The sequence below is a fragment of the Melitaea cinxia genome, chromosome 6 (assembly GCF_905220565.1).
Source record: "Melitaea cinxia chromosome 6, ilMelCinx1.1, whole genome shotgun sequence".
In the NCBI taxonomy this organism is placed as follows: domain Eukaryota; kingdom Metazoa; phylum Arthropoda; class Insecta; order Lepidoptera; family Nymphalidae; genus Melitaea; species Melitaea cinxia.
Window position 1 is genome coordinate 11,944,001 of NC_059399.1, and position 26,232 is coordinate 11,970,232.

The 26,232-nt window shown below is 32.7% G+C and overlaps 1 long non-coding RNA gene across 1 annotated transcript; it reads right to left on the reverse strand.

Moving 5' to 3' along the window:
• Window positions 1–215: 215 nt before the first annotated feature.
• On the reverse strand, window positions 216–19,611 carry LOC123654374. Its single transcript, XR_006743231.1, has 3 exons — window positions 19,602–19,611; window positions 3,732–3,741; window positions 216–377 (listed from the first exon to the last, which is right to left on the reverse strand). It is a non-coding gene; the product is annotated as an uncharacterized LOC123654374 (long non-coding RNA).
• Between the last annotated feature and the right edge of the window lie 6,621 nt (window positions 19,612–26,232).

A 26,232-nucleotide genomic window follows, 5' to 3' on the forward strand; every position in this document is an offset into this window, starting at 1 on the left:
ATGAATTGTATATTTTATCTTCTTTTAGCTGTTCAAATAATTATATCAAATATTAAGTGTTCAACAAAATTTGATTAATGCTGTAACCGATATTTGACATTTAATATGTATCTATTTTATTTTAATCCGTGTCTTCTCTTATTTCCTTTTTGGAGTGGGCAGTATGTACAGAGTATATACATACATACTCTGTCCATTCAATTTATTTCAATATATATATATTTTTATGTTCTTTGTCTACTAAGCGTTTCATATACATTGTGTATTAACGTGTATTAATATGAATAAACCAGTGTAAAAACAGCACTCGTGGAGTAAAGTTATTTCGCACCTTAACTCCTCCTATATTATTGTATGTGTACAAACAGTTCCGTACACTAATAATAAGTCTCAATAATAATTATAATGGGTTCAATAAGCTATCATATATATATGTTCATAGCTATATAAGCTAGCATAAATTTTCTAAGACAAATACAAGTACTAAAGCCCGTTTTTCGTTCCCTTTGTAAGATACATTATTCTCAAGACAAACGATACATCACGTTGGCAGACCTCGACTCACAAGAGACCCGTATTGATGATTTAATTAAACACTTACCCGTAACTTGTGTATTGGAATGCTTATGGTTTCGTGACCCCGAATCTTGTCCATTACTGAGAAATGTTTAATAAGAAAACAACGTCTTATTGGTAAAAGAAAATTGAATGAAAGTTAAGTTTGTTTTAATTTAATGTTTTTAGTCACGAGTAAATGTTATTAATTGACTTCTATTCTTCGTTTTATTTGTTTCTTAAAAATGTTTTCATTTATGTGTTTCACAGTCATGTATTTTATTTGCCAAACTTGCTAAGACTAAATAAATTGAGAGCACTTTGAGTTGTAACCCAAATAATATACCTCAATTAATATACCTCCATATTTATGCACGTGGCTGTTATTACATATATCTACTGCAAATACGACATTAATACTACAAAATTTAAATAAAGAACGCAACAAAAGGTAATATAAATTATGTATATAAATTAGCTAACACAAAATAATTCACGATAGCAAGACCGCTAAATTAGCTTTAAATGCTCAAGTTTAGCGAAGTTGATCAATTGTACGACGGACTCCGGCTCCCGACAAACTGATCTTATCGGCCCGATGTTCATAGTTAGTGGCCCACTCCTAACTTTGAATGAAACTAGACGATCGAGTAATTTACCACGCGACCAATCTTTACCTAACCATTGCATAGATTTCAACTCCTTAATCAGTAAACTTTGAACGTTGGTATTTTGTAGACAGTTTTTCTTGCTCAAGAAATAAATAATAATTCGTATTTATTTACTTTTATGCTAAGCCTTACTTTATGATATGAATGCTATGACTAGTTTATTAAATACTTGAAAATCACTATAGTTATGTACGTTCCTATCACAAGGGACTTTTCTTGTTTTGCAATAAATGAAGAGCTGAATTCACATGGTTACACCTCTGGGTAGATAAAGATTCTCAAAATTTTGAAACAAGCAAATTTTGTGATGACATTTCCTCTTATCATAAAATTGTGGAATATATTTCAATCACAAAATTACATAATTTTGGAAACCAAATGAATTTAATTACTCTATTTAATTAAATTAAATGGATGTTTTGAGATCGTCGGTAACTTTTGAGCGATTGTGCAAATAACGTTTTGATAACTTTATTTCTCAAACATTACAAGAAATCCCTTACATATACAAATTAATATAGATGAAATTACAGGAATTAATAAATTAAGTATAACTCTAGTAAAAAATCTTAGTCATCTAGAAAATACATGTGTAAACTTACAACCTTACAACCTTACGCCAGCAAAGCCTAATCGCCAAAATCGCCGTGCCGTATATGCCATTACCGCTCCCGTTCTCAAACAAAAAACCAAATCACGCTACGAATATTTAGTTACAATCTTTATTAAGTGCACGTCACTGTCTATTATTAGTAAATTGTATTTTTATACGGCAAATGATAGTTATAAAGGTATCCTTTTACGATAAAGAATATTATGATATGAGTCTGCACGTCGTGCTATTGTCTTCGTCCTCGTATTATTATAACTGAGGTAGGGCACAGCAGGAATTTCCTGCTCAAAATATGGAGCAGCCCGACTGGGGTAGTACCTCGACCTTACAGAAGATCACAGCAGAATAATACTGTTTTCAAGCAGTATTGTGTTCCTGTTGGTGAGTAAGGTGACTAGAGCTCCTGGGGGGATTGGGGATTGGGTCGGCAACGCGCTTGCGATGCTTCTGGTGTTGCAGGTGTCTATAAGCTACGGTAATCGCTTACCATCAGGTGAGCCGTACGCTTGTTTGCCGAGCTAGTGATATTAAAAATAAAAATAAAAAGTTATTAGTTACATACGTCTGCGTTTGTTTCGCTTTTATATAAAACAAACGCTGTACGAGGTTTACTTATTACCGTGAGACTTTCTTGACTATTTTCATGAACTTAATTTATATTAATTGATGTTTTGAACATACTACGTAACTAAAAAATATTATATCCTTGGTTTTCTCTAGTTTTTATAAATATTCAGTATACTCTAAAATACGTATCCTTTTGCTTTTTGATCGCCAATTTCCATTTTGAGTTTCTTTATACGATATATTAGACTTTATTCCGGATCTTATCTCCAGCAATTAGCTCGAATAAGACTTTTCGTTCCGTATCAAGTAATACCAGAGTCTCGAATTGAAACCGTCTACTTCGAAACTAGACTAAAGTAAATTGGATTAAGTTCCTATTGAAACAATCGTGGTATGTAGTAAGTGTCTTTGATAACTTATTTTTGCATTACATAGATTAATTACATAAATATAAATAACATTAAGGAAAATTATTAAATGGTTGTTATTATAAGTTAAAATCTAATATATCAAATAATCTAGTATTGGTGCAACAGTCTCCATTTTTTGTCATTTTTTTCAAAAGTATTAAGTTTTTTCAACAATTTTATGTCGTTTCTTGGCACTGACGCTACGATTGAGTTGCTAGACTACTTAATTAAAACCATATATATATATCCAGAGCCTTTTCATTTTTCTTTATTAGCTTTAATATTTGTTTAAGCAGGCAAACTTTTGCAGTAAGAGGCCCATGCTACCTATCTCGATGTAGACTAGCAAATGTCCTAAAAAATTAAAAGGTTCATAGACCCCTCCAAAGAAAATTTTCATGATATCTAGCAGTTGCTAGATTGCCTCTAAAGAGCAATAGTAATTTAGACGCTTAGGCGCAGCAAGGCTTAGCAATTTCATGGAAATCTAGGGGAGAGGAGGCAGAAGCGCGGATGCTTGTACCAGTTTCTGCTTGTTCATTTACAGTAAAAATGCTAATAAGTAGTGAATAATATTAACAATTAGTGATACTTTTATTTAAACACACAATTCATTTAATAAAATTTGGCAACTAGTAGCAACTATTTAGTAGTACCTAAAAATAAAAAATAAATTGCTTAATACCAGACTAGCCACATTTTAATTGCATCTTACATATTGTCTTGTTTAGGACACTTAATAGTAACCAACTCTTGCTGTAATTATCTGTCTACTATCGCTTTCGTGTTAGTACAAGAATTATTGGACTATTAAATTATAATATCTACTGTATAACTATTTTATAGTTTGAAGCTTTTAACCTACCTTAAATAACAACAATGTAATGAGTATAAGGTATAAACAATGACCCAAACAGTATTTATTCTTTGACCTTACATAGTAATGTATACTAGTATCTCATGCGAGCTGTCCTGCTCGCATCGAAAACCAAAAGATGTTGCTTTCGCCATCAGTGAGGTGTACGACAGGATCTACAGCTCGAGCTCGATCATCCACTCGTTGCGCATGGAAGGATTGAATGGATGGAAGGACCGAATCACGAATACCAGCAGAACAGGACCGGACCCTGTACCTGACTTTCACGCAAGAGGAGAAGAAGGCGTTGATAGGTCGGGGATACGGAGCCAGGGAAGAGTCGAGAATCTTGACCATTCATGAGGTGCAGGGACAGACGAGTGAAAACGTCATTGTTATCCAGACGAGGGCGGAGAGGCTCCGAATCTATGATAGTGTCTCGCATGCGTGGTCGCGGTGACTAGACACACCTGTGTCTATCACACCGACGACAAGGATGACGCAATCGGCCACTTCGTCAGAAGTGGCAGAGTTCAGAGGGTGGTGGAGGCAAACCGTAGACAAATCCTCGATCACAGCCTCAAAATGGCAATCCATAATAGGAATGCGAACGTTAATGAGGATGTGCTCGCGAAGCTGGCGGCGGGCACTGTTTTAGAAAAATGAGAGTGGCCGTCGACAATGCGGTAAATTAACATTGTAGAGTTACACATGTAATGTATAAATCATGTAGTGTGTTACAAAATAGTAATGCATAGAGCATGTAGCATTAAAAAAACCATAGTCGTAAATAATTATCTTAATTATTAACCTACATAAATATCTCTCACGGTCATCATATATATATATATATATATATATATATATATATATATATATATCACGGTCAGTTTTGGACTCACCATCGAATTAGAGAAAATTAGTAGTTCTTTAGAAAATTACTACTTTAGTTCGCAATTTGAAGCATGCTATGTTGAAAATCATACGCCTCAACGCTTTGAAAATTAAAATGTAAATAAAAAAAGGCATGGGCACTTAAGAGCCCATGGATGTTAAAACTTATATAAAAAAATGTTTACTAGTAAACTACTGAACCCGGAACAAATCTATCGTAACAAACCATAATTTTAAAAGTATTTAAGCCTCTTAAAAGCACTTAAATCAATATAAATCCTTCAAGTATCCGTCTTTTTTTGTAATACACATGATTAAATATGAAAATATTCACTAAATATCTCTACATATTAAAAAAAATGTTCTCTTAAGTTTTTCTCAGAAATGAAGCTTAACAACAGTTTAAACGACATAAAAATTTTGATGAAATTTCCGCATAAACATATCTAAATTTAGTTGTATGGGAAACGTGGTAGCTCTATTGAATATACATAGAATTTCTGAATACCTCTTCTAACTGTAACACTTTAGCCGCATACTGCCGGAACAGTGCAAATGTTTACGAAGGATCATGTATATACTTGTATCGCATAGTGTACTTACTCATACTTGATCATACTGAAGTCTGCGTGATCAAATAACTTCTAGTTAGTTCATGGATAACCGTTATAACACATAACATTCCACATATTTGTTGGAATCGAAAAAACATGTTAGGACTTATTATTGTTTAAATGTAATTAATAAACACTTTCTTCATCACAATGTGTCCCTAACATGCGTAACAGAATATGTGACATTACTACTTTTTTTTCACGTTTACGTTTTTTTCATTCAAACAAATTTTTTCTACTCAATATTCAATAATTATTTCATTGGTTCCAAACGAAATACTTTTTATACATTTAAAAAGTATTTTTATCTTGAAAACATAATATAGGTACTTTATATAACGATTTAGAGGCGTATTTTATAGATTTGCTTACCGAATATATAATTCATCGTACCTAACTGGAAGTTAAACTGCCTTTATAGAAGTTTAAGCTCCTTTTAAGTCAATTTATGTAGGCAGCATAACATTTTTGTATTCTTTTGACTTCATACCTTAGATAGTCAAACAGTAATTTATAAAAAAGTGCGTGCATGCAATCCACACAGAGCAGAAGTGAAACTTCTGGAAACTAGCCAATGAGAGATTTGTAATGTATTCTATGGCATTCTATTCTATTCGTTTATGTGATTTTTTTTTTCTTTATCTTGACGCATTTTGATTCATATTTGGTTTCGAGTTTCAAATCACTACGATTTTAAAGAAGTTACACTAAAAAAAATAATGTATGTAATAATTAGTTTCGTCGCTTCAGCCTTTAATATCCCACTACTGGGCATTAGGCCTCTTTTCCCATGTAGGAGAAGGATCAGAGCTTAATCCACAACGCTGCTCCAATGCGGGTTGACCGATCTATTCCCTACTATGAGTAACGATCGCTATCAGCTGTACATGATAACAATCGGGACCAACGGCTTAACGTACTCTCCGAGGCACGGTGGGGTCCCACAAGGACTGCGCAAATACCCAGACCACGGCAAACATTTTTATTGGCCATAAAAATATTTGTCGTGACCGATGTGACAATGCGTTACATTATATTTACTTTTATAAATGATAATACGAAAGTAATTTGACGACACGAATTAATATGAAAACAAAAAGTAAAATAAATATTAAACTGGAATATTATCATAGCCATTTTTTTTTTATTCAAACAAACTCGAGTATAACCAGTGCGATCGATATATTACATTGCGTTTTAGTTATAAGTACCTCGATAAATACCGACATGTTATTCCATTCAGCACGTATCAAGTGTCGACCAACTTTAATTCAGAGCGTAGTTTCATAAATCCCCACTAGCTGTATCCGGTACGTTTATTATCTGACTTCAAGCAATTTAGATAGTCCCACTGAATTTCCAGATATTATACAAGAGCTACGTGACTTAGTGCTGAGAAGATTTCGTTCTTAGCAGCTGCGGTTTCACATGTCTGCAGCGTACTTTAAATGCGTTGGATATACTCGCCGAGTATAATGTATTGTGACTGTGTATTCATTTTTTTGGCTTCTTTATGCACCATAAGTTGCATAGTAGAATTTGTCTTGAGAATCAATCAAATTCTTTTTTTCTGGCGAATCATTTATGTTGTTAAATTTTTAGTGGAACTATGAATTAAGTAATCTCGATAGTTCGTTTGAAAAATGTTTTAAAATGATTGATTATTGTACAACTTCTTTAAACTTATTTTAAGTTTGTTACTTAAACTTAACTTGTCGTAAGGTTATCGGTTTGACTATATTTTTTTTATGTAACCTCATAACTTTTTAACGATGAATTTTTGTAATCGAACGCTGGTGTTTGTCATGTAGACCCTTTAAGTACTTTTTAAGTTAATAATTCGTAATATATATTTACTTGACTATTGTTTCGTCTGCCTACTTTATATTACTTGTCGATATAAACTAATGTTGACATTATTTTCAATTGCAAAATACACAATTATAGGAACAATGAACCTACTTCATTGTAACATAAATATTTCTCAGTATAACAACTATAAAGAAATATGGTTTGATGATAACGCCCTCCTATCAGAGTATTTTTGTTTTTGAGTACACAATAATCAACTGACCTACCCGGACAACAATAATACTGCTTTCAAGCAGTGTTGTGTTCCTGTGGTGAGTGAGGTGACCAGAACTCCAGGGGGGATTGGAGGTAGGGTCAGCAACGTGCTTGCGATGCTTCCGATCTTGCAAGCTTCTGTAGGCTACGGTAATTGCTTACCATCAGATGATCCGTACGCTTGTTTGCAGACCTAGTTGTATATTTTTAAAAAAAGATAACTTTTAGATAGTTACAGAATGGGCAGTAATGCAATGTCCAGTACAATGGGCGGACTTATGACTATTTAGCCCTTTTTTTAGACAATCTATACATCGTAATGAAATAATGATTAAAACTATACGCTATCTACTTTATTTTAAACATAAATAGTGTTTTATTGACAAAAGTTTTGAAGCCGATTAATTAACCTATTAGATAAAGAGCTCGTGAGGGCCAGACTCGTCATTTCAGAAAATCTGAAAATTTCTCAATCAATTTAGTAGAATTCAAGTTAGTTGGCTTTTTGTACACCTTTGCTCCCTGGTATCTGCCAAAGCAACTATGAGCTTAACTTCATATTTGGTCATTGGTTCTACCTATATTGGATGCATATGCTGAGAAACTTTCAGTATTTACAAAATGATGATGATGATGAGGTTTAACCCTCGCAGGCTCTGGGTTATATATAAAAGAGGTTAACAGATTATTTATTATGACATAAAATAATCTCTAATACATTTATTTCTGAACAGAGAAAGCTCACCAAACTGTATCTCCGGATTTTTTTATCATTCGTTTCCTTAAATTGCCTTATTTATTTATTACTTATGGAAGTTATTTTAAAAACATATTCACGTCAAACAATTGAATGAATATTGTTCTTAAAAGCCAAGATTATTCCTACTTGGTAAACAAACAATTCAGAAACGCAAATATTCTTATGCCAAACTAAAGCCCTCGAGGAAGTTTCTGAAGTATAAACCATGAATTTTACGAATTGTCAGCGAAAATTTCTGCCAATTAAACACTGCAAGTACTATACTGAATCTCGTTCTCGTAGCTCAGTATACAGCTTGAACTCGAGAAATTACTCATGAAGTACTGAATATCTACACTGATGTCGCTCCAACTCTTGGTATGTGACTATCGTACTTACCATGCAGACAATGTGGACACTCATATTCAGTAACTAATTATTTGGTAAAGTCGGGTCGTATATTACTGCAGCAAAATGAGAGCATATATATATATATATATATATATATATATATATATATATATGCTCTCATCCTCATATATATATATATATATATATATATATATATATATATTCTCTCATTATATATATATATAGTACCCGGGTGACCGAGCTAAGCTCGGTATTTTTACGAATTACATATTGATAAAATATGAATAATATTTTTCGATTTTACCGACATAATAATAAAAAATAAGAACAGTCTATTTAAATAAAAAATAACGAGTGCAATTAGAAAAAGAAAAAGAAAAAATAATTGATCAGGGACATGAGGATTTGAACCATGATCTTCTCGGTTGATCCCGAGCGGCCGATTTCCCACCGAGCTATTGCAACTACATTGACTTATGCGAAATTTACCTTCTTATTCTAACGATATTTTTTTCAATTCCTAAAAACAGGGATAAAACGACATTTCCTGAAAATGAATCCTAGCTAGATAGATCTATCTCCCCCGAAACCCCCTAAATACTAAATTTTATGAAAATAGTTGGAGCCGTTTTCGAGATTCAGATTCTATATATATATATATACAAGAATTGCTCGTTTAATAGTATAAGATATATATATATATATATATATATATATATATATATATATATATATATGCTCTATCTATATATAGTGAAGAATGTCCTTAAGTACTCTCAAATGAATACAAATTTGGTAAATTTTTATAAAAATACAAATCACTGTTACCTATATGAACTTCGAATACACTTTCCGTAACTTAAATACAAATCTAACAAAACAATTTAGAAACTTTACTCCTTATATAAAAATTTAATCTAATCTAGCTAGAATAATTGCTTGTCTTCGTAAATAATTAAAGTTACTTAGAAAAATCAATAAATCCGTAGGTGCCAAAGAAATAATTTACTTGCTTTATTGCTTAGACGTCTATTTTCTACTAACAAGTGTACAAACCAATTTACGCCGCAGGGCAACAAAGATACGCTGCGCTATTATGATTCGTGTTTCCTGACTGTTATAATTAAATCATTACAGTACATATTTACGCTACGTTGTACTTCGATAACTAATTGGCAATAATAAATATTGTACATTGTAAACAATTGTCGTGTATTTTACTATTTTATAATACTTTAGCGGTTAAAGTAGACAATTAATTTAATTTTATATACACACGAAAATTTAGTCACAAAGGTTATTTCCATTTCGGCCAGATCCATTTTTTTCTGATAAAAAAATATTTTTTTATGAAAATCCATTTTGTTTTTATAAACAACAAAGACATATTAAGTTTGTGTTTAAAAAAAGAAAGTCTTAGAAATATCGACCGATATGTTGTTAAGTGTAACCGAAACTTTTTGTACGCTCGTCGAAACGACGAACCAATTAATCTCAATTTAGCCAAAAGACTATCTCTGTTAGAAATAATATTTAAATCTTAAGTTACTTAGACTACGTTATTTACATTATTGCTATCCATGAAGAGTAAAGGTATTTGCAATTGATATCATAGTACTCTGTGGGTATTTGCAAACAAGCAGAAAGTAAGCAAGTCATTACTTAAAATTATAACAACAATGATTCAAGATGACTTCAATTAATAAAAGATATATTACATAACTATTAAAATAAATTATTCTTTTTTGTAAACATCTTGTAAATTTATAATTCGTGAGTCAATCAAGTAAAAATAAATGACACAATTTTCTCTAAAATATTTTATCTTACTAACTTGAACAAAAGTTACATATTTACCTAAACGTGAACGAAGACCTTGCCTTAGGCCTTAATACATTATTCTTTATCTAAAGTACCAAATTCTAAATCCAAGAATTCGTGACGAATTTACTTAACTATACCTATGTCTTTGCTTGTTTTTTTTTCTTAATTTATATTTTTGTGTACAATTTTTATACTTCATCCTTTGTTTTTTAACAAGCTTTTTAGAATTTAACAAAAAAGTTATTGTTCAGTTCGCAGAGCTATAAAATAAATAAATTTCTAAAATGAAAGTAGCCTAAGTTACTCCTAATTACATCAGCTATCTGCCAGTGAAAATCCCGTCAAAATCGATTCAGCCGTTTCAGAGATTAGCCAGCACAATCAGAGAGGCAGACAGACAGGCAGACCGAAAAAAATAGTAAAAAAAAGTTATTTTGGTATAAGTATCGTGTATACATCCATACGTATTTAGTAAAAAGCGGTTATTTTAATATTACAAACATACACTCCATTTTATTTAATAAATGATCGCTTTAATTATATCATTAAATGAAATTAACTCGTTATAATGGACTTACACTGTGAAGGCGTGGAGTAAAAGGTACTCATAAACAGATTTTATAAATTTAGGCTTGTCGATAAGTATAATGAAACTTTATTGACCATAATTACTTTTATCATAACTAAAAGTATAATTATAAAATTAGAATAATTTTAATTCACTTTGGCATAAGAATATTTTTTTAAACAATTTGGTCGGCAAACAAGAGTACGTAAGCTTACCTCATCGTAAGTGATTACCGTAGTTTATATAGGTACATGATTGCAAGACCAGGAACATTGCAAGCGCGTTGCTTACTTTACTGCCAATCCCCCTGGAGCTCTGGTCACCTTACTCACCACAAGAACAGAACACTGCTTGTAAGCAATATTATTTAGCTATAATCTTCTGTAAGGTCGAGTTACTTCCCCAGTCTGACTGCTCCAGATTTTGAGCAGAATACTGCTGTGCCCTACCTACTATTATTTTTATATAATTACTAACTAACCCAGCGGTCTCAACGGCATTAATTTAAAGAAAAAATATACTAAATACAATGTAGCCATTCTCGGTAAATGGGCTATCTAACACAAAAATAATTTTTCAATTCGAACCATTAGTTCCTGAGATTAGCGCGTTCAAACAAACTCTTCAACTTTATAATGTTATCATTACAGCCTATACTGTCCACTGCTGGACATAGGCCTCCACAAGTTTACGCCAAAAATAACGTGAACTCATGTGTTTTGCCCATAGTCACCACGCTGGGCAGGCGGGTTGGTGACCGCAGTACTGGCTTTGTCGCACCGAAGACGCTGCTGCCCGTCTTCGGTGTATTTATAATGTTAGTATAGATATAATTTTGTTATCATCATATTGTTGGTAGATATACCAACAATCTAAATAAACTTCTTATTTGTGTTAAGGAAGTCAATAATTATTAAAAAGGTGATAAGATCGCTTGTCACTGAGTTTCAAAAGAAAATTATAACACATATTCTAGAATTATTATATTTAAATATTTTTTTAAAGAAATTACTCTGTAAAGACTTTTTAATATAATTCGTAAACTTGTGTAATGTTAGAGTCGATAGATTATACCCATATATTTTTAGTCGTATAGTTGTTTTAATTTCTAAAATTCATTTATACCTACAGATAAGTAGTTCTCTTGTATTGACCGCCTTGGGTACTACTATTCTTTACATCTTTTAAAGAAAAAACTGTATATTGACAAGTGTATATATATATATATATATATATATATATATATATATATATATACCTAGATATATCTAGCGAAAATAGTTTTTAAGGGAAAAATTAAACGTCTAATTAACCATAATCTAATTTCGTACTCTTACGCGAAAATTCTTCGGATTTATACCATTGTCAAACTTCTTCAGTGTAAAGATGTCGCGCATAATAAACTGGTATAATCGGTCACTTGCATTCGCGTGTCGCGTGGATCGCAACCACCAACACTTATGCAAATAACTTACACCGCTGTTGACAGTTGTGTAACACAATCACAAGAACCAGTTCATGAATTTGTGTTTCCAAAAATAACATATGTACATTTTTTTGGAAATAAATTTTGAGAACACAACTTACAGTATAATTTAATTCAGATTTACAGATTAATCTTAGTTTTACATATAGTCATCCGATTTTGATTTTTACCCTTTTAACACGAATGAAGAAACTTTGAAATTTGTTATTTCAGACTTTTTTCTTACACATATTCAATTATGGGAGTAAAACAACGTAAAACTTAATTTTCTAATAAATTGTACTTATACTGCGTACATATAAATAAATAAATAAATAAATAAACGATTCACACTCAACGTCCCCCAGTAGAATTTGCTCCTGTGTTGGGTGTCCGGAAGCACACACAATACAGACCACTACAAACATCTATTTGGCCAATACAAATATCTGTCGTGAGCGGGATCGAACCTGCGACCGCCAGCACAACAGTCAGTACTGTATATATACATACTATAAATAAATTTGTCTTTATGTGAGTAAAATTACAATAATCTAGATTTTTTTATTTTTAGAAAATATTCCTAAATCCGGAGGATAACATATAGAGACCGGAGGATAACTTAATATTTTACGTTAATATATCTACAAAAGATAGACTCAAATTCATTAATTATAATCTATTTGACACGGTTACGCGTCGATAATTTACAAATCTAGATATATTTCGTAGCTCATATACAATAAAAGTACATATATTCCTCACAGATGATTGAATTAATCATCATTCCTCTAAATTATCAATAAATTTGTCTGTGGCACTAGTAAATCACCAATTAAATAAGCTATCGTCTTTTATTATCTAAATGCCGTGTTAATTAGCTAAGTATTTCAAGAGTATGATGAAGCTTGGGGAAAGGTCGTTGCCATAATGAAGTTAGTCAAACAATTTCTAACGTCGTACAAACTTAACCAATTTTGCCTCATCCACTGTAGGATCATAAGATTTATTGGGTGGTAACTTCTTGACGCGTTTAGTGTTCACGGCCATCTGGTTAGATTATTTATAGATTTTATATCGCCTATAGGCGTATATCGTATAGTAAAAGCATTGTAATTACTGATCAAATATCATTTGCAACGTCAGGTCATACTGATTATTTAGACTCATCAAACCCATTTCGCCTCGCACCAGCCATACTAAACTGTAAAAAACATACTAATTTGTAAAACTGTCTATAATTAATTGTGTACAAGTAATAGTTTATACAAAAATACATCTACGTAGATGAAATGTATAGTCAACAAGGGAATACAATACCCTAATTAAGTAGATTCAGAAATGTTCAAAATTTATGACCAAAAATTCCACAATTTCTTAAAAGTTTATTTTTATCGATTTTTAGGAATCATTCAATAATTTGTCCTCAGTATCCTGTAATGTAAACCTGTGATCTTCTCTATTTTAAAATTTAACAATTGTAAATATTTTTGACAAAACATCCTTATAAGCTGTACCATTTTTCTCTATAATAAATAGCACCTTGAGGAGAAACAGCAACATTTAAGATGTTAAATGCCTAAGTTACGCTATACATTAGCCGGTGGCTCGCAGCCAACTTCGTCCGCAGGTGCTCGACAACGTACATTCGAGAATGTCCCGAACTGTTGGCACCAGCTTTTAATAAAAGCTTGTTTAACTAAACTTAAACACATAAGGTTCCATACAATTGCTAAGATTAAGCCCCTATGATAAGTAATATGACTTTCAGTAAGTAAAGGACTACGAGTAAGTTCGCAAATTTTTGCGGGATTTCATTGTTAACAAAGATCCCTTATAATTTCGCCAGAGTCACTGCCATTTGTGTGCTTTATATTTTATTAGTGAAAGAAAAAGCATAAATTCTATTACAGCAAATTAAAATGTATTCAATATTTTCATTCGTTAATATGTAAAAACGTATCATAGAAACAATATTTCGAGCGCTGGTGTTAAAAATTTAAAGCATCTTAGTATAAATTTATTTTATATCAACGGGCAGTTTATTAGAAAATGCACGTTATACCTTCGGACACCTGAATCCGTATAATCATAACTTCTGGAAGGTTTCTTGTACATTTGTTTTGTAAACGAAGAACATAAAATCTTTAGATATTGTTTGAAATGAAGAAATAAATTTTCACTAACATTAATTCGTAGAAAATAATGTATAAAATATATGATAAATGCACCGGATTGTTTGACTTCAATAAAGATTATTAAAATTTTGTAAATTATTAAATTGCTTTTACTTTAATATTAAAATATTAAGATATTCGATCATATACACAGTTATAGATACAATAAATAAATTGGACTCCGCGACAGTAATTAAGTAGGAAACACTGTAATTCGTTTTCGTAGCTTTCTAATATTAATATTAGATTTTATGTAAATTTTTGACATAATGCGCTTTTATTATATAAATGACAAGATACGTCATCTTCTACTGTTTGTCGTTGAACACAATTAGTACATGTCACGTGCACGTAGATACACGTTGCAAAAATGCGTAGATTAATTAAGGGATCCCTAATTTTATGGAACCAATATTCATTAGTAGGTATATAAAAGCGATTTGACGTAATTTATTCAGCACCAAGTAAATTGTGTCGTGTACAGTCAAGATTTATGATGAAGTCATTACGTTTTATGGGCCATAATTGATAGAGATAGCATCTTGGAGGCAGTGAAATTGCAAAGTGGGGTTTCGAGCACATTGAACTCAAAGCACATTAGTGTAAAAGAAAAATTACTTAGATTACCATAAACGACTGGTGTTGTAGTTATTAATTACAAATTTTTGATAGGAAAGCAACACGCAAACATTGTGCCATTATTTTAACATTATTTTGACACCGAAATAAGTTAATTGGATGATAAACGTACGCACCGTAGAGATTTTGTGGCCTTAATTCTTCGTAAATATACCCCTATATTGAGGCTGCTATTGTTTATTATCATTAAAAAGTTCTTTAAAACACCTAAAACACTTTTATGCTATGTAGATAGTTTTTTGAAGTAAAACCAATATAATTGTTGTTTAAACTAAATAGCTTTAATTCAAAAATACAGTTTAAATTAAAATACTAAAAAACACTTAAAATAAATACATAATGTCTATCGTTATATCAATACAACATTCTTATATATCTCGCTATATTTAAAAGTATTAACAAATACACTTATCAACATAATTACAATATTCAGAGAAACAAAACTTAAAAAATATCTTATTATTCTTTGAGTGTCAAACATGCTATGTTATTATTTGGAAACTCCGTCAAAAACGTACTGTATAGTTGACGTACTGTATAGTTCATACACAATTGATGCGTGAACCTGAAGATACAAAATAGACATCCCCAATAGATTGATAGATCCTGTTATTACAATGACAAGATTTATTTTTGAGTATGGGTGACAATTTGTTTATTTCATTTCTCATGCTTGATTTTATGTATTAAAAAATAATAATAATACATAACCAAATATTTCGAATAAAGTTAAACACTGTACTTGACTCTTGTAAGACTGTAATAAGATATGTACGTATGTGATATGTCTATTCAATAATATGTCCAATAATTTAGTAAAACATTTTTTCATCAATATTTAAAAGTGTCTAATTTCATTTTCATTTAAAAGATTCGATTATAAAACTGACTTGTGACTACAACTAAACCAACTAATTGAGTAATTATCTGTTTAATATGAAAAACAAATTTAGAAATTTCGTTTAAAATTCTCTGGTTTTTTAAAAACAGTAACACGAATAACACTTCGCCAAAATTTTGTTGCTTTGAGAAACGACGTATAAACAAATTGATAACTACACGTAGCTTCCCACATAAATATGATATTAACAATAAACTTGGTTTCGTGACAAAAATGTATTTTCAAAATGAAAAATATACGTTATTAAAAACAGTGTAGAAAATTTCTTTAGACTCGATCGTTATAACGACATACCATTTTTAATTTGAGTTCAAAAGGTAAATGCAGAAGTGTATTTTTGGCCTCTCACAGTTAAAAGCCTCTTAAGAATCTGAAAAAAAGAGAAAATCAACAAAGATAGGAATTTAGATGTCGAGACTATAAGAGAAACCTTTTGAATTATAAGTTTCGTGCTTCTGATGATTAATGTTATAAGAAAAGGTTACCTCGTGATTCCTTAGCCAAAAAGTGAATTTTCGGAGTGATTATACGATTATTTCAGATTATCCATTCATTATTTCAAATATTTTATTCCATTAAAAATAGTAAATACTTCTTCCAAGTCCAAGTCCCGTGAATCGTAGATTCGTAACCCACAAAGATATAAATGATGTTTCTAGAAGCAATCAAGAAAATTACTTATTTGTGTATAGTTTTATTTGTTAATCTAATATATAAAATTCTCGTGTCGCGGTGTTTGTAGTTAAACTCCTCCGAAACGGCTTGACGGATTCTCATGAAATTTTGTGTGCATATTGAGTAGGTCTGAGAATAGAACAACATCTATTTTTCATCCGTCTAAATTTTAAGGGTAGTCCACCCCTAATTTTTTTTTTAATTTTTAGATAAATTATTTATTTTTTATTTTGTTATGACTTGGGGTTAAAAAATACATACAACCCTTAATTTTCAACCTTCTACCACCAATCCCTATGTTTAATTAGCGTTTAGCGGAAAGACAACGTTTGCCGAGTCAGCTAGTCTAATATATAAATTTCTCGTGTCACGGTGTTTGTAGTTAAACTCCTCCGAAACAGCTTGACCGATTCTCATGAAATTTTGTGTGCATATCGGGTAGGTCTGAGAATCGAACAACATCTATTTTTCATACCCGTAAGTTGTAAGGGTTAAGAGGGTTAATAGAGAATCGACCAATATCTATTTTTAATTTCCGTAATGTTTCATTTCATGTTTTTTGTATTTCAATCAAAAATAATGTTTGGCGTAGAATATTTACATATACTAGTCGTCGAAATTCGACTATAATTAATTTAAATTATAAGTTTGAAAAGTGTTAAGGATCTGTTGTCAAAGACTATACTTTTACAATAATCAACAAATGTATAATGGATATATGCGCGTGTGTGTGTGTTAAATACATGATAGTGTGTGAATGTTTTTTTTTAATTGATTTAATGTATTTTTATGTCACTCACTTCAGCCTATAGCAGTCCACCGCTGGACACAGGCCGCCACAAGCTCCCACCAAAAATGGCGTGAACTCATGTTGCACTACAGACGCTGCTGCCCGTCTTCGGCATGTGTATTTCAAAGCCAGCACTTGGATAGTATCCCGCCATCTGTCGGCTTTTTAAGTTCCAAGGTGTTAGTGGAACTGTGTTTATCCCTTAGTCGCCTCTTACGACACTCACGGGAAGAGAGGGACTAGCTATATTCTTTACTGCTATAGCCACACAACCTTTGTGTATAGTTAAAAAAAAGTAGCATCCTGTACTTCTCTATATAAACTTTAATTGTGCGAAATTTCATAGTTCTCCGTCCGCGCAATTTTCATAAAAAGGGTACAAAGTTTTTGCTTCACGTATAAATTAAATTTATTCGCATATTTTCTAAAACTACCCTTCATCCATGTAACTATTTCTGCACTTGTTCCTGAGTACGTGGCGTCGCGTTCAACAAACGCAAAACAACATAACAAATAGCAATCACACTCAATGAGAGCGCACAAAACGCTGCGATGGCCCATTCATACACTTTCCAATGCCAGCGCAAAACAATTGAAATAGAAGCATAGAATTTTCCTTTGTTATGTCCGTATACCTCACTTAAAAAAGTAAAAAGCTTATTCAGAATTATGCATTAAATATTTTTGAATGCCTCTATTTTATTAAAAATTACAGAAATAAAAAGATAGAATCAATATTCAGAAATTTCTATTAAAATTAATAAAAAAGTAAAATTCTAATGTTTCATAAAACTTTGGCGTGAGGTTACGAACGTAACTTTCTTTTTATGTAATGTAGTTACTCTCACCTAGCCGTTGCAATTATTTATTAGAGAATTAGTAGACGCTCGGTACATTAAAATTTTATTGGTCATTTTTGGAGAAAGTTTCTGAGTCTATACCATGTTTACAAAATAAAAACCAATAAGTTTTGTATCTTAAACAATAACGTGATTTGTTTTCTGTAATGTCTACAATAGAATCATAAAAAAGTCAGACTTGAAGGACCAACGACTTCTTCGATTTAATTGAACATTGTGCATTTGTCCGTTTTTTTTTTTTACAAATGAATAATAATATTTTGTCTTTTATAAATTCAACTGTATTTGATCGAAATTCAAAGCAGATATTTACTGAGCGAAAATAGTTGAGCAAAAAAAGTTGGTCTCAATTATTTAAATATTCATCGGTTTCCCTATTTAATTACAAAAGTGCGTGGGCTAGTAAATAAATAATAAATTGAAATTGACTTTATTTAAGCACAGTACGCAATCCCTAATCCCTAATAATATTATAAATGTGAATGTAACTTTGTTTGTCACGCTTTCAAGCGAAAACTACTTAACCGATCATCATGAATCTTTGTACACCTATTATTGGAGGTATTAGGAGTAACAAGCATACTTTTTATAATAAAAAAAAACCAATGTGAGCGAAACCACGGGTAAAAGTTAGTAGCTATATTATTTACTCTTCTACGTATATTGAAATAAGTAATGGTATTATTAATTTCACTTATAACGCAACACTTTGTGACCGTTAAAATGATTCCGTGTATTAAAAATTAACGACAAAAAAACTTGTATTTTGATGTTTATGGTTTCGAAGCTATGAGAAAAACAATAAAAGAAAACGAATTGTAATTAATATTTATTAATGGAGCCAATGCGTACATAGGACACTCCTAAGCTCGAAGGATTTTATTTTTCCGTCTATTTTTGTATTTGTTTTACAAGAAAAATATTATTATAATTACAACGTAATGAAAGAATACCATAATTTCAAGATAAATAATATGTCTCTTCTTAATAATATATTAGGTAACTCTCATTTTTGCTTTAATACGAAATATAATTTTCATAAATATTATAATTCCGTCGTTTACAATAATTTCATTAAGAATAATTATGTCATTAACAATAATTAGTATTTAGAAAATTAATACGATTCCAGCCTTCGATAACGGTCGGAATGGTTGATACTTTAGGTGATTTTATAAGTTCCAAAAAATCATTTGATAGACGTGCGAACTTAAAGTACGCGGTTTTTAATATCGCGAACTTACTCAACTCGACGTCGGTGACACACGTGAAGCTTACTCATTCTCTATTGCGATGTCCTCGACAGAAGACGCTTTGTATTACTTAGGAATTGTATCGTATTACATTTTAAAAACCAAAAAAGACGAAGTTCTGAAATAATTCTTTTTGAGTAATTTCTCAATCGCAAGTAACAAAAATTACAAATACCTACACTACAAGCGTTGCGCGTCCACGAACTAGCGAAACATAATATCTCATTTAAATTTGATATCGATCTAATAAGTAGTTTTTGGGTTATATCTTATAACGCGTATTTACTTGACTGTTTTTTCGTCTACCTACGATGTTTTACTTGTCGATGTACTTGAAGTCGGGTTTTTTAATCACAATTATGTATCGCCACAAAGCTTCTTCTGTCTGTCTGACGACATCGCAATACAGAATGAGTAAGCTTCACCTGTGTCACCGACGTCGAGCCGAGTAAGTTCGCGATCTTAAAAACCGCGTTCTTTAAGTTCGTACCTCTATCACCCCCTTCGAGTCAAGTACACCGTAAACAAAATTATATTTAAGACATTACTTGCAATGGAAACTACAAGAGAACAATATTCTGAAATACGATTAATTTTGTGTGTGAATTTGGTGCAACAATACTACTTTAATTAGTTTGACTCCTTGCTGTAATTATAAAAACATATTCCACTTTTTTAAAATATCGAAATAAAATAATTTGACATTATATTAAAATCATTTTTTTTTATATTGTTATCAATTTTCTATTAGTATATGGCTTTAATTTACAATACACACTACAACGGGGTACGTAATATGAAATAACCTACCCAGATACGCCAGATACTGCAAGCGTTTAAGTGTTTTAGATAGATGTTTTATTTTATAATATGTAAATAATAAAATATAAATATGAGTACAATATTTTCTATTCGTATCATAAGTGCAAGCTGATGCATTTTACAGACAGGTGCTGAAACGATATTAAAGTCAGGCAAATCTATAACAGTTATTCTGATATTTCGTGAGAAGTAAACGTAGAACGTGAGAACGATAAATCAGTACTTTCTTTAAATATAAGGTTCCTTCATATATTTCGTAATATGAAATGTGGGTTGTATATCTATAAAAATCTAGTATAATACATTTAAACTAAATATGGTATAATGATAATTGTTTATGGTTGTTATATATTTAAAAACCCTTGCCAGTATTTGGAGGATTGGTGTTCAAATTGACGAATTGAAGTAAGGCATTCAGAACGGCGTCTTAATTTACTACGATTTAATTGGTCAAGGGACGCGACTCATCAAATTTTTTTGTACGCGAATAAGCAACTATATAATTAAACATAAAAGCTCATTTATTTATTTGAAAGCACTATTATAATTATTTTCTATAGAAACGGTGAAGGTAAACAAAGCACAATAATTGTGTTTGCTGGCAAACGAAAAAAAAACCAATTCCAATTTACATCGACAAGTAATACAACGTACGTAGATGACAAAATAATGAAGTATTTTTTTTTTAAATATACGTACATCGTCATACAAGCGCAAGCGTTTTTTGAAGTCGGTAAAAAATATAATAAAGCTTATTTGATGAGAAATACTTTATATCTAAACTTATACGTATTGTCTAAATGTTGTTTGATTACCTTTACTGGATATTTGCCACAAACTATTCATATTATATCTTTTTCGTCCCTTGTTGAACGATAATTTCCAATTTTCCGATTAGTGGTTATTCTCATCTATAATATTTTCAGTAAATTATTTTAATTAATTTCTAGCTATTCTCATCTATAATATTTTCAGTAAATTATTTTAGTTAATCCCTAGCTATTAGTAAAAACATCCTTATTTTTCCTGAACATACCGTTTTTGTTGTTACTGATATGACAGGTGATACGATTGGTGAAGTAGATACTGAAATCGATAGCTGGCTTGGATCTGGTAATTATAGAAACATAAAATGAAAAAAAAAACCTCACCCACACCAAAATATGTCATTATTTGCATTATTAATTAAGATATGTAGCTTCGTAATCTAAGTAACGTAATTATAATACTAAGAGGTATATATTAGATAAGACTATGATATTATGTATTATATATTTATGTCAAGTTAATTCATACTCACTTTGTTTATGAACATTTTTATTTGATTTACACTTATTTTTGCTCGCAACTTGATTAAGTTTCACCATGTCCGTATTAAATGATTTACCGCCAGCTGTGATCTTAAATAACAACAATAAAAAAAACTCAAGATTATTCTAAAAAGTAAATTTAAATACTTACGATAAAAACAATATGATCTTACATAATATTTAAGAATAGTTTTAGAAAGTTAAATTATTATTTTTTTTGTTTATATGTATGTTATTGTTATTGTACGTATGTTTATTTTTTTGTTTATATAGTATGACGGCGCATAGACATTTTTAGAGTGACGTTTTGGCACTCTGACACAACCCCGGGCGCTAGTGAGCTTGAGCGAGTGAGTCGGGACGGACATTGGACATTAGTTTGTCAACGGTCTCTCGATTCACATCGTATCGATACATTACGCGTTCGGTGGAGTGTCTCTGTGTGATTATTAATGGTTATTGAAGAACTAGTAAGAACTTTGTAGTGCTAATGAACAATTGTAAATCGAATTATAATTAGTGATTATATTGTGTATGATTTGCGAAGCGTCGTTTTATTCTCTTCGTCCGTCAACTCACGTCTACCCACATTATAATAGTTATTGTTGAATATGGATGCAATTAATAATGATGATATAGGCCAACTGCCTTCATCAGAAGTGGGATGCGCAGGACAAAGAACTGAAGAGAATATGCAAGGTAACACAGCGTCGGCCTCGTCGCAGGCACCCAATCTTCTACAAAATATGGAAATGTTACTAACTAGATTATTAGCGGCTACTCAAACGCAACCCACGAGTAATCCTCCCACGCAATTGATTCAGTTTGACCCTGACTGTGTGGATGCAGACATAGAAGGCTGGTGCAAAGTGACAGAAATTATTATTGATAGCAAGAAGTTAGAAGGTGCAGAGTTACTATTATTGCTTACACATGCCCTTAAGGGGAGGGCCGCCTCTTGCCTAACTAAACTACAATCATCTCAACTAACATGGTCGCAAATAAAAGAAATTTTGTTGGCAAAGTTCGCTAAGCCTATGTTACCACAGGATTATTTCGATGACGTGCTTCGATTTCAAATAGGTCTAAAAGAAACAGCATGCGAGGCGGCGGTACGACTATGGAGTATTATAGAACGCATTCCACGTAAAGAAATGGCTGAAGACATAATAACAGGATTTGTAGCATCAGTATTAAGTCAAAAGGATGTCATGATTCGTAGGGAGCTTCATTCTCATAATGTTGCCACTAGATCTCAACTCTTTCGCATCCTTAATGGAATATCGTTAAAGCGGAGGCATGATGGTAATGACAACCAAGAAATTGAATTAAAAAGAACTCGTTTTAATGAAGGTCGCTTTACGGGAGCATGTCACCGTTGTGGTGTGCCAGGACATAGAGCTGTTGACTGCCGCAAGAAACGTGAAGAAACTAGTTCCGCAGAGAAGAAACTGATCCAATCTTTTCGAATACCTGATAAAACGCGAGCGATTACGTGCTTCGTGTGTGGACAGTCGGGGCACCTCGCGCCGACATGCCCAGAAAGAAAAGAAAGGAGCGGTGCGCCGATAACCAAAGAGGTCAACGTCTGCGAGCGTAAATCATCGATGGGCACGTTAACTACATCATCTGGTGAGCCCGTTTCATTTCTTTTTGACAGTGGATCTGCTTGTTCGTTAGTCACATGTAGTTTTTCTAAAAAGTTTTCGGGTACGATTGAAAATAATTTGGTATATTTGACAGGAATAGGTAGTGAAAATGTAAAATGTAACTCACAAGTTCTTAGTTCCATCAATGTACAAGGTATTTCACTACAAGTATTATTTCATGTAGTACCGGACGGCACCATTGCGGAACCCGTAATTTTAGGTCGAGATTTATTAGGAAATAACATTCATGTCGAAATAGATAAGGATCAAATTATATTTTCTTTGCGTAAAGATATTAGTGTAACTGACAAAACGGATTATTTTAATTCTCTAAATACAGACTTAGACGGTGATAATAAAATTGCTCTAATTAAAATATTACAAAAATACAGCGACTGTTTTATCGATGGCATTCCGACACGACGTGTTTCTACAGGTGTATTACGCATAGATCTGATTGATCCTACTAAAACCGTGCAACGACGCCCCTACAGATTAGCCCCCGCGGAAAAAGAAATTGTGAGGCAGAAAGTCGAAGCGCTTTTAAACGCAGGTGTCATTAGAGAAAGTCACTCTCCTTTCGCTAGTCCGATCCTTTTAGTCAAGAAAAAGGATAATACGGATAGAATGTGCGTAGATTATCGGGAGCTCAATTCTAATACACGGCCCGAGCACTACCCGTTGCCAAGAATTGACGAACAAATAGATCGTCTTCATGGTGCCCATTACTTTTCTTCATTAGACATGGCATCTGGCTATCACCAAATTTTGGTAGATCCCGATAGCATAGCACGAACGGCATTTGTGACCCCTGAGGGCCAATATGAGTACCTGGCAATGCCGTTCGGGCTTCGGAATGCAGCATCTGTCTACCAGCGGTGCATTAATAAAGCATTAGGTCCCTTAAAAGATAAAGTAGCATTAGCCTACATGGACGATGTCTTATGCTATTCTGATGACGTTATAAAGGGTTTGGAGCGCCTAGATGCCACGCTGAAAGCACTTTCAGACGCGGGCTTCTCTTTTAATATTAAGAAATGTGCATTCTTGAAAAAGGAAATTGACTATCTAGGATATGTGATAAAGGCGGGAAAGGTAACTCCCAATCCATCAAAAGTGCAAGCTTTAGCAAACGCTCCCACACCTAAGACAGCTACACATGTTAGACAATTTCTAGGGCTTGCGTCCTACTTTAGACGCTTTATTCCTAATTTTACCCGTATCGTAGGACCCCTATACCCACTAACAAAATTAAAAGGCCCAATTAAATGGTCAGAAGCACACAGTGAGATTCACAAAAAGATTGTGAATATACTTACGACAGAACCTGTACTAACAATTTTTGATCGGGATTCGCCAATAGAACTACACACTGACGCGAGTTCAGAAGGATATGGGGCGATACTAATCCAAAGAAAGAATGGTGCACCTCATGTAGTTTCCTATTTTAGCCGTAGAACATCAGATACAGAATCGCGATATCACTCTTATGAGTTGGAAACGTTGGCTGTTGTTCGAGCTGTAGAAAATTTCCGCCATTATTTGTATGGTCAACATTTTACAGTCTTTACAGACTGCAACTCTCTGAAAGCATCTAAATCAAAAACCGATTTAACCCCTCGTGTTCATCGGTGGTGGGCTTTCTTACAAGCGTATGATTTTGATATTGTGCATAAACACGGAAAAAGCATGGAACACGCTGACTTCTTATCAAGAAATCCACTTTCAGTTTCAGCATCTGGACCCTCTCATACGAATGACGGCTCGGGCGTATCCAAGAAAAACAAAGAAGTTCATTTTGTAGAGTTGCATAAAGGCTGGCTTTCTGTAGAACAGAAACGCGACAAAGAGATTCAAGATCTTATCAGTAAGTACCATAACAAAGATTTACCAGAATTGGTTGCGCATACTTACGATGTCCGAAAGGGCATTCTTTATCGAAAAATAGAACGTAAAAAGACTACCTTTTGGTTGCCAATCGTACCTAGATCTCTTACATGGACTTTGATTAATCATGTGCATACAGAAATCAAGCATCTTGGCGCTGAAAAGACGCTAGACAAAATATATGAACAATATTGGTTTCCACAGATGGCTAAACAAGTTCATAAGTTTATTGAATCCTGCATAGTTTGCAAAGCCTCGAAGGGTTGTTCCGGGGCTCAACAAGTACAACTCCATCCAATACCAAAAGTAGCGACACCGTGGCATACTTTACATATCGACATGACAGGAAAACTCAGTGGAAAGAGTGACAGGAAGGAATACGCTTCAGTCATAATCGATTCCTTCACAAAATATATCCTACTTCAGTATACACCCTCACTTGATGCGACAAGTGCCATTAAGGCTCTTAGAAAAGCTGTCTGTCTATTCGGCGCCCCAAGGCGGATTATTGCTGATCAAGGACGGTGTTATATAAGTGCAGACTTTAAACAATTTTGCAGCGATCATAACATGGAGCTTCATCTCATCGCTACTGGCTCTAGCAGGGCTAATGGTCAAGTCGAGCGGGTGATGAGAACTTTAAAATGCTTACTTACCATAATAGAAAACGAAACCAATAAAACATGGAGAGACGAGCTCCCAGAGGTGCAGTTAGCTCTTAACTCCACACGTTCCAGAGTAACCGGATATACGCCAACAGAATTGATGTTTGGCATACGAGCACAATCCTTAGGAATGTCTAGTATATTACCTCACTCGGAGCCCGAATCTCGCCTAGACTTAAGCGCAATTCGTCAGGATGCATCTTTAAACATTGATAAGGCTGCCACAGCTGATACTATACGTTTTAACCGCGGTAGAGCGACAGTAAAACCTTTTGCACAAGGGGATTTCGTCTTTACAAAATGTAGTGAACGTAATCAAACGAAATTACAACGGAAGTTTAAAGGACCTTTTGTTATTTCGCGAGTTTTAGACAACGATAGGTATGAAC